Source organism: Chionomys nivalis, chromosome 15 (assembly GCF_950005125.1).
Source record: "Chionomys nivalis chromosome 15, mChiNiv1.1, whole genome shotgun sequence".
In the NCBI taxonomy this organism is placed as follows: Eukaryota; Metazoa; Chordata; class Mammalia; order Rodentia; family Cricetidae; genus Chionomys; species Chionomys nivalis.
In genome coordinates, this window is record NC_080100.1 from 52,098,534 (window position 1) to 52,106,097 (window position 7,564).

Genomic DNA, 7,564 nt, shown 5'->3' on the forward strand with positions numbered 1-7,564 from the left:
TTGTATTTGGTTACATATATGTATTCTAATATTTGTAGTCTGCTGCTTGCTTACGGGGTCTCACCATGCAGCTTTAGCTGGTCTAGAACTGGATAGATGGCCAGGCTAGTCTTGCCTCTGTCTCCCTGAGTGCTGGAATTATAAAGGTGCAAGCCACCAAGCCCTCTGCTGCTTTTAAATGGCACAAATTACACTATGTTGAAAAGAATAAAGTGGTTATGGCATATGCTGTAAGTTACGCAGTGGTTTCAGCAAAGTGTATAGAGCATGTAACATGTTCTGTTCTTTGATAGACTTTATGATATTTAGCAAAAGAGAAAGACTAGACTTGGCCGTGCAGTTCTGCAATACCCAGCCAATGATCAGAAAGTAGAGGCAGGAGGAGCATGACTTTAAGGACAGTTATGATTGCATATTAAAACAGTAAAGCAGCCCCTCCAAAAGGGAACACTCTAGAGGGGATATATACAAGATAGCTTATTTCTTAAAGCTAGGTATGCTGGCATACACCTTTAATACCAGTACTCAGCGACAGTTGCATGAAGACTGTGTGAGTTCAGTCCAGCTTGGTCTATAGATCTCCAGGACAGCCCAGAATACAGAAAGACCCCATCTCAGGGGAGAGCTTATTTGTAAATGATTTTCTAGCAGAGATATATCCAGGATAACTACCTTTGGATGGGAGGGTATGCAGTGATCCCTGATCATGTATGATCTTAAGAATAGCCTAAGGGAATTACTGAAAAGTGGATTCCTGCCTTTGACTCTGAATCTAAGTTTATTTAATGTATACTCAAGCACACATGGATTTTGAAGACTTGGCACAGTAAAATAGGAATTGGTCCAATAAAGAGTTAATATTCAAAGTACCTCCACCTTTTCCTGTGAGCCTAGGAAATGAGGAAATGTCAGGCACCTCTTTCCGTGGCTCTGCCTCAAGCTTCAAAGGCACAGTTTCTATCACAGTCTCTATAATATGTGTTGACTCTGATTGGCCTTTTCCTTTACTGCTGCTCTGTGCAGAGATGTTCAGTCATTGCTTACCTCATAGGTAAACATTGGTCTTTATTTTCCCCTAAGAAATGTAAAGGAGTATAATTAATATCAGTCTATCTAACTAATAGGCTATATTCAGACTCATGTCGTCTTCCAAGGGCCTTTTCCACAGCAGATACTTGCACATTATCTCCCTCTTTACTGTTCTTGTCCCTGTGTTGTTCCTGCTTGTAGCTTCCCCCGCTCCTCCCCCTCTGTTCCTTGCCCAGTCACGGTCCTTTCCCTGCAGCAGCTCAGATCAGTATTTCCATGCTTGTCTTCTCCGTCCCACTAGGTCTTGCCTGACACACACGGCAGGACAGCATCATTTTGTGTAGCTAAGCTGAAGTGGATCCTATGTCTGGGCACTGATTGAGAGAGTGGGAGGGGCTGATAGTTCTTCAGTGTTAGAAAGAAAACCAGGAAGCACTCCGCAGATGTATGACCTGGAGCCTTCGGAGTTGCATTTAAAAGATAAATATATGTTCTCCATCATCCTGTTGAGACTCCCTGCAGACAGCTGTGGCTCACAGTAGCCCTATGTAGCTCTCTAAGCATGAGGGAAAGGAATACCATGTAGCAGTGGAAAGAGATGCGAGGCATAAATGTCTTTTCAAGAAAACTGATGGTGGTCCTGTTTCAAAGGTAAAAAAGGATATATGAAATTGATTTTTTATATGACAAAACGGTTCCTTCCCATATACAGTCGCCATAAAGTTATGAAATAGTTTACCTCTGTGCACACGGCCTCTGTGGCCACTTTCAGGGCTTTCAAACCCAGGCTTTGAGTCTAAGTCAGTCTTTATGTTGTGTTTCCTAATAGCACATCTCAGTGAGTTAGCCTATCATAACGAAATGTTCTTATTGGAAAACGGTTTTGTTTGAGCTTTTTAATCTAAAAACTAGAAGATATTTTCTCATTCACAGTAGCTGTGTTTCAAGACCTCAGTACCATGTATAGCTTCACGAGTAGAAAATACAGAACTATAATACAGAGCATCATGCTCTTTTCTCCCATCTATATGAAGAATAAAGATGTGAGGGGACAAGCATATACCTACCTGTAAGAGGTATCTTATTCTGACACATTGTGTTATTTCTTTACATACAGGTGACTTAACAGAAAGAAGAAAAATACCCACGGATTAAGACTGGTTCTGATTCTTTTGGGAAAAAGTTTAAGCTCTTGGTCCCAAAATTGAATTCCATTAGTTGCTGAGTATTCTGGCAAAGTGGTATGAAAGAAGAAGCACAATTGGAGGATGTTACTGTTCAGTCACTCTCGCTGGTAGCAGTGACGTCAGTTTTCTATGTGCAATGTTCCTGACTGCCTTTTGAAGGCCTCCTGGAGACAGACGGCTGCTCCTTACACACCTCTTCCCGCCCACCCTTCACAACCTCAGAGTGGCCAATTACACTAGGGGTCACTGAATTAGAAGAACCCTGGGTTGGCAGAGTTCTGCTGTGTGAGCTGCTTTGGGAGTTGCCTTTCGTGCGCCGAGAAGGTATCTGCTGAAGCTCAGCTGCTTCCACATCAGCTTCTAGACATAGAGTGACATGCTGAAGACATCTATCATGGTAGTCACAGTCAGGAATGAAAAGAAAACAACATGGAACGCACTTAAAAATCCCCACATTTTTTCATCTCCAGAGATGTTCAGTGTCTGAGAAGCCCATGGAGATAGACCTAGTAATGTGTGCACCAAAACACAACACATTTAATAAGGCATATTTTTAAGAGGCCACAGTCTTACATTTTGTAAGAGTTTGAAGTTAAAATTTCCATGCTTTTAAAATAGCATTTCATAATTCTGAATTTAGAATAGTTTGAATTTTATGTGCACCCTGTTTATGAGAAACAGTTCTTCGTAATTTGATAATGTTTCAAATTATTTTTAGTCTTTTTGTTTTAACTACTGCTTGATTACTGTAACTCATGACTTCCTATTGAGAATCAAAAATCAGGATTCAACAATGGGGTTACAGATGACAGCTGTTTGTATCCTGCACCAGTTCTCAGTTTTTATTGTTATGATCCATGGTGAAGAGCATGTGTTCAGTAGAGGTCCAGAAGGCAGCCATTCCCCAAAACCTGCAGCTGGCATTTCACTATTTTCTTATGCTTTGGATAGAACATTAGGATAGCATTCGTTGCTGTCATCAAATCTTGAAACTTACGTACATAGTTGTAGTGCTGACTTAGCTGTGTCATACAGGGTCCATTTATGAATGGAGCTGTCTGTCGTGGATTGTCAGTGGGATTATGTGGACCTGCTTGAAAGTAGATATGCTGGCCCCAGTTTACAGCATGGTGTAGTGTGTGCTAACGATGGAGACAGATCTTGGCTTTATAAGGAGGGACTGAAATACCAAAAAGAACTTCATTCCCAGAAAGTTCTTCCTCAGCTTAGCCCGGAAACCACCCTGAAGTGAGAGCACACCATTGTCCACGAATGGCTTCCTCCAGAAACACAGCTTCTCTTCTTGTCAATATTGAGAGAGATTTTTCTTTAATTATGGAAAAAAATTCTGGTGACAGGTTAAAGTAAACCAAATCTTTGCACTTGAATATTCGTAGCATGTTTATTGATGAGACTGGGAGCTTTTGTAACCTTTTATATATTGCTTTTAGTCCTAGCACAATTCCCACATCTTGTCCAGAAGAATTAAAACAGCTCCGATGTACAAACCTCACCCCAGGATGATGTGTGGGTCCTTCATACCCAAAGATCCATTGGCTAGATAAAAATATCTGAAAAATTACAAAGTTTACAAACTTCGTAAAAGTCACCCATTATCTATGCAGTTCTGATATTAAATATCCATGCATCAGTATTCTACACATCTAGTCGTTTTCTTTTAACATTTTTAACTGATTTATTTTGTGTGCTTTGGTGTGAAGGTGATAAATTCCCTGGAACCAGTTATAGACAGTTGTGAGCTATCATGTGGGTGCTGGGAATTGAACCCAGGTCCTCTGGAAGAGCAGCCATTGCTGTTAACCACTGAGCCATCTCCCCGGCTTTCATTTACTTTTGATACTGGTCTTGCTCTGGAGCCCTGGCTGGCCTAGGACTTGCCGTGCAGACTGGATCTGCAGCACTCGTCCTGCCCAGTGCTAGGTAGGACCACAGCTGGGGGCCAAAATAAGGTTGGCTGCAGTTTTGTTTTTGTGGGGTTTTTTTTTTTCTTTCCTGTTTTTAAAGTTTCATTTTTTAAAAAAATATTTTAAGTATGTATGTCCAAGAGGCTCTTGCCTGGAGCTAGATTTGCAGACTCCCCCTCACATGGTTGCTGGGAATCAAACTTGGATCCTCTGGAGGAACAGTGCACGCTCTTAATCCCTCAGCTATCTCTACAGCCCGTTTTTTTAAACTTTAGGAAAATATGGACTATAACATTAAATTAACAACAGCCATTGTGTTGTAGTCAGTCTTGTCATCAAACTCCTGGCCTTTTAGGTGGGAAAGCAGGGGATCACGAGCAGCTCTGAGTACATCCTGTCTTAGCTCTCCAGGAATGACTTCATTCTTGACAATCCACGGCTACAGCACGGAGCCTTCAGCCCATTTTGAATGCCGGTTTCTCTGTCTCAGGTTTTGTACTGGAGTGTGGTTCAGAGTAGAGTTCAAGACCTTATGTTCTGTCTACTTAAAGAATTATGCCACTGTTTTTACAGTAACACAAAGTAATTAGCATACAGGTGTTCAAGAAATCACTAGGTGAACCCGCGTTAGTTTAAAGTGGATTTAGAGCCCCATAAAAATGATAAGCATGTTTTTTGTTCCTCTATCTTAATTTCCTAAACAATAATAAAGGGTTTGGATGAAGTCAGTGGACCCGAAGTGATGAGCTCTGGCCTTCCCAGCGCATTCGTATGTTTAGTCGTCACTCAGTGCTCCCAGTTCCCGTCTGCTTGTACAGCTAGACTCCTGCTGTCATTCCCCGTCCACAGACCCTGCTTGTTTGTGCTGTTCCCAAATGCGGTATAGCCAATAGATTGCTTGGGGACATTAATGTTCATACTTGAATGTCAAGTTCAAATTTTCCCTCAATACAACCAAAATTGTGTCTAATAGCCAGTGTAGTATGTATAGAAAAGGATATCTTATGATTTAAATCCTGATTGTATTTTAGCATAAGAAAGTGCTGGAGAATAAGGACTTCTAGGGGATATGCAATGCCCTTTATAGGGGCTTTTGAGTATAAAGAGTGCTTTATAGGTAGGGGTATGCAGTTCATTAAAAGCAATCATTCCTTAGGTGTTTATTGTGCACTCAGATTTTTTTTTTCTTTTCCTAAGACAGGGTTTCTCTGTGTAGCCCTGGCTGTCCTGGAACTCAGTAGAATCAGGCTGGCCTTGAACTCAGGGATCCACCTGTCTGCCTTCCTTTTAAGAGTGCTGGGACTGAAGGTGTGTGCCACAACACATGATACAAATCCCATTTTTAAAAACATAGTGGTGTGGTGGCCTTTCCTAGAATGAACACTTGGTGGAGTGTGTGTGCCCACAGTGTATCGGAGAATGAGCTAATTGCACAGTGCATCATGGAAACCACACACTAGAATCTAACGCCCAGTGGGATGCAGCCTTGTATGCAGCATGCATGCCACACAGGGACGCACACACTGATGCAGTTCCATCTCTATACTCCCTGAGACTTCTTTTTGGAACTCGTCACAGGATGTATTTGTATTTATTTAAACCATTGCTTTTAACCTAGCTTTGTAATACGCTCATCACTAGAAACCAACCTGCATAGTGACTTTTGGTCTTAAGCAGACCTTTCAGGGAGCTTTGAGTTATACTTTTACCAGGTAAAGCAGAGTAACTTAAATTCTGAGCAACCACAGAACATTTGGACAGTTGCAGACAGCTTATGATGCCATTTGGCAGGAGAAGTGGAGACCTTTAGTTTTCCCTCATTTTTGCACTGAATATATATGATGATATAAAGCTAAATGTGCATATTAAACTTTTTATTTGTGCTTGGTGTTGCCAGTGACCATCAAGACTTCTTTAGATGGAAGAGGTGAAAAATAGAAGCACCTTACTGTTCAGCACACAGCATTTATGTCTTGCTACTAAATCCATCAGTAGCCATGCCTGAACTTTCCTTTTTTGTTAAAGCACATTAAAATTCTGCCTAATTGCTTTGTAAAGTGAAGCAATGGTATTTTTATCCTATAAATATAATGTAACTTAAAAAGTTTTCATACAAATGAGTTTATGTCATTATCTAAATTGTCATGTATTTAAACAGAAGTTTTTAAAAATGGGAGGCAGTCCTGACCCAGAGAGAGAGAGAGAGAATGTGTGTCTACTAAGTGTCCCGTGAGTCATGTCACAGATGCTCTTACTGTACATTTTCGTTTTGCCCACAGTGAATGCACACTGGGCATTTGTATGATTGGATTCCAAATTTAGAAATGTTCCCTGTCTTCAAAGCACTACTGGGTTACTGCAAGGTGCGTGTACAGAAAATACCTCTGAGGTTAACATGCTAAGCATCCATGGATGCTGTTTCACAGTGACTCGAAAGCAATCATTTGTTTTGAGAGGAAGGGGAAGTTTCATTTCTTGTGTTTGTTTTTGTAGGTACAGTTAAAATGGCTCAGAAAGTATGTAGGAAAAACCTTGAGAAATTTAAAAGCAAAAGGTCTGTATGTTGAATTGAGTTTTAAGGGGAGAAAACATTTTTACTTGCATGTTGTATAGTTAACTATCAAAGGGTGCAATGCGTTGTTTTAGGTTTCTCCTTGCAAAGTCCATTGTCCTTGCTCCAGTCCTCGCAGTTAGCAGTGGCATTCCCTCTCTTGTGATTTCCCTTCATTTGTGTGATGTTACAAAGGTTGGACGGTGCATCCCATAACAGTGACACACAGTGTCTCTGACACAGCCCCACTGCCTTGTTGAATCTCTCTGTACCGTATGCATTGCCAAGTGTGAAACCACAATATGTAGTTTATTGAGAAATGGAAGGCTGCAGATCATTTGCATGAGTAAAGCCCATTGGGGCTAAGAAACTGACACTTCTTTTCACCTGTTTTGGGTATATGAAAATTACAATGGCAAACTGACTCAGCACTATCAGCTTTGTGCAATGTTATAAAGGCAGAAGCAAAACACTAGTGCACTGTGCTTGGCTTTGCAGGATGACTTTCCCATCATTACATTAAGTGGATTTGTCTGCAGTGTACTGTAAATGCCATCTCTTGCAAATTTATATACTTCGTTCATATGCTCAATTAACATTCTAAAGTATTAAAAATACAAAGAAAATACTAAGCAGACATTTATAGCAATACTATGAAATCTCCAATAATTGTTTTGACTATTGCCTTTTGCTCTTTAGTGCAACTTTCTGCATTATTATGTTGCTTTTTCTCTTTTTATCATTTCACACTCCTGACTTAAATACTTCTTCACCCAATATTGCACTCACCTTTCTTATTGTACATGCAATGTAACAACACACAGTTTTGGTGCTTAACAATATTCTTTTTTTTCTTTAATAAAGGATATTTA

The 7,564-nt window shown here is 40.5% G+C and overlaps 1 protein-coding gene across 1 annotated transcript in view; it reads left to right on the plus strand.

The window, feature by feature from the left end:
- Jmy (junction mediating and regulatory protein, p53 cofactor) overlaps positions 1 to 7,564 on the plus strand; it is a 65,224-nt gene extending 57,660 nt beyond the window's left edge. Inside the window, exon 11 of the mRNA XM_057789647.1 lies at positions 2,147 to 7,564. The gene's annotated coding sequence lies outside the window, so the exon portion shown is untranslated. The remainder of the gene's footprint in view (positions 1 to 2,146) is intronic.